The 2727-nt window shown below is 31.0% G+C and overlaps 1 long non-coding RNA gene across 1 annotated transcript; it reads left to right on the top strand.

Moving 5' to 3' along the window:
* Positions 1-276: 276 nt before the first annotated feature.
* On the top strand, positions 277-703 carry LOC114371214. Its single transcript, XR_003658032.1, has 2 exons — positions 277-369; positions 484-703. It is a non-coding gene; the product is annotated as an uncharacterized LOC114371214 (long non-coding RNA).
* The last annotated feature ends 2024 nt before the right edge of the window (positions 704-2727 follow it).

Below are 2727 nucleotides of genomic sequence, written 5' to 3'. Positions count from 1 at the left end.
TATATATTTTTCTCAGTTTGCACAGTCATTTGTATTATTCATCTCGCACTAAATAGCATTTCTCATGAAAGTCATAAAATAAAAATGATAAATAATGAGCATATTTAAATATCTTAATTTTAACAAATAACTTGCAAATACGTAAATAAAAATTGTAAAATTGTAATAAATAGCAAAATCAATTTTTAGTGCATATTCGAAAAAGAGATATACAATGAGTCACATACACTATATAAACCTAAGAATACAGCAGATATAGAGTACCACATACACACATAGACAAGAATATGGCTCGCTCACTTGTCTCAATGATTTCGCTGAATGTGATCCTTGCACTAGCAGCCATGGTCATTGTTCTATTTTCTCTTGGTATATATTTACGCAAATAAACTTCAAAACAGAGATTTATAATTTATGTAATTTTCATTTTAATGAAATTTTGTATTGTTCATAATAATTTTTATGCACCCACATACAATGCAGGTGTTAGCAGCAAACTGCCGCCCACTTGTTATGGAGCATGCGCTGAATTTCCTGACTGTACTGCCCACTGCAAAATTTTAGGCTTACTGACAGGGAAATGCCTTCAAGATTTCTGCTGTTGCTTTGGTTAAGAATTTTTCTTGATATGGTTGTAAACAAACAATGTATTTTCTTGAATGATTATTAGTTTCATTGCTGGAAATAAAAAGCATTATGAGAATTAGTTGAGGTTCATCTACTTTACTATTTTATGTCAAGTAATATATTAAGTTAATTAGTTTATGAAATTATAAGTATATTTTTTAAATCACTAACTATGGCCTTTTAATTAAAAAATGCAGTTATTTTTTAAAATTTAAACTAATATGATTAAGTCTTTAAAATAATATATTAGAAACTATTTTAAATTCGTAATTACTAATGGGGTTGTGGCATTGCAAAAGGAATTATATTTTCTTTTATTTTAATTATCTTGTATTATCAAAATGGCTCAAGCTAATCCAATTTGATTCACAAGAACAAATTACAATCATCTCTCCTTTACACTTAGTTACTTTCTATATTTTTATATTGTTATATCCTAATTTTGTCCGTTCAAAAACAAGAGAAGATGAAAGAAAAAGTATAAAAAGAAAAAAGAAAAAAAATGGAAAAAAAAAGAGAGAGAGAAAACAAAAAAGAGAAAAGGAAGACAAAAAAAGAAAAAAGTGTAAAAAAAAAAGAGGAAAATAAAAGAACTAAAAAAGGAGAATACAAAAATAAAAATAGATTGTGTGACCTATTGAGCTCTTAAGGAGAGTCCATTAGGTCAAAAAAAGGAACACGGTGCATAAAAGAGGAAAGGAGGAAAATTTATGCATTAATGACACAAAGGGGCACGGATCCCCTCTCATTTCTTCACTCTCTATTCTTCTTCTTCTTCTTAAGTCTGTAGGTACGTCGTTCGTCTCATTGATGAGTTCCATGGTCGCCAACAAGATTTGTACATGATGATATCATCATTTTTTCTTGGTGCTTTATGTTGTTTCATTTCACATTCCATCATCCTTTTCTTCTTTTCCTCTTTTTCTTCATTCTTTTTCCGTTTTCCAGTGAAGCCTTGCATGCCGATGTTGCGGTGCCACCGTTGTCCTTATGGCGGCCTCATGCCGCTCGGCCATCTACTAGTGGCCTTGGGGAGGGGCGCCACCCTTTGTGGAGGTGCTCCTCCTTCCGCGCCATTTGGAGACTAGAACACCTAGTGTTTTCCAACCCTATTGTCTAATTACAGGTTGGGTCGGGTTTCCCTGACCCGATTCCAACCCTAGCCCCAAAAAAAAAAGAACATTGTTGTTTACACATTCTTTTTAACGTATATACATCATTTTCTTTTGGGTCTAGCGTGTTTCTTTTAAGTCTGAAATAAAATAAAAATTGTTATGTACATTTCCTTTGTTTAACGTATATACCTCTTTTTCTTTTGGGTCTAACCCATTTCTTTTAAGTCTGAAATAAAATAAAATCGTTATATACACCCCCATTTTTTTAATACATCCATCCTTTTTCATTTTGGGCCTAGCCCATTTTTGCGATGTCTGAAATAAAATAAATATTGATGGTTACACCCTTTCCGTTATATATGCACCCCTGCCACTTAGGTTGGTGGCCAGACCCGCCATGTCAACACTCCGTCAGTATTGACTACATCAAAGTCTACCCTTTGACTTTGACACAAAAAAAAAAGACAAAAGAGAAACAAAAAAAAAGTAAAGTAAAAATAATTATAAATATTAGTGGATAACTCTTTATTTTATTTTATTTTATTTCTTTATTTTTTCTTTCATTTACTTTATTCTTCAATGTGATTTATTTTTATCATTGCCTAGTTAGTTAGTTTAGTTAATAATGTATTGTAAATATCTCATTATTCATCTTATTTCTTCCATGTTTTTATTTTGCATCATTAATTACTAAGTGTACTTCCCACTTCTATTTTATCTCTTTCTATTCTCATTCTATTTATTTGATTTCGTAACACTATGTCAATTATTTATTTATTTTTGTAAATCCGCATTATTATTTTTTAGTACATGCTTACGTTCTGTGTACTCTATGTTGGGTCTCCAACTTGCTTGTGGTGTTTCAATAACATATGAATAAATTTCGTGAGTGTCATGCTGGGTCTCGAGCTTACTTGAGTTCATAAAGTTTACTACAAAACTAAAGTATTTCCTTAAAAAAGGTAAAATTCTCGAATAAATGATC

The sequence above is a fragment of the Glycine soja genome, chromosome 10 (assembly GCF_004193775.1).
Source record: "Glycine soja cultivar W05 chromosome 10, ASM419377v2, whole genome shotgun sequence".
Classification (NCBI taxonomy): domain Eukaryota; kingdom Viridiplantae; phylum Streptophyta; class Magnoliopsida; order Fabales; family Fabaceae; genus Glycine; species Glycine soja.
The sequence above is the reverse complement of the archived record's forward strand: the minus strand, read 5'-3'. Positions and strand labels throughout refer to the sequence as shown.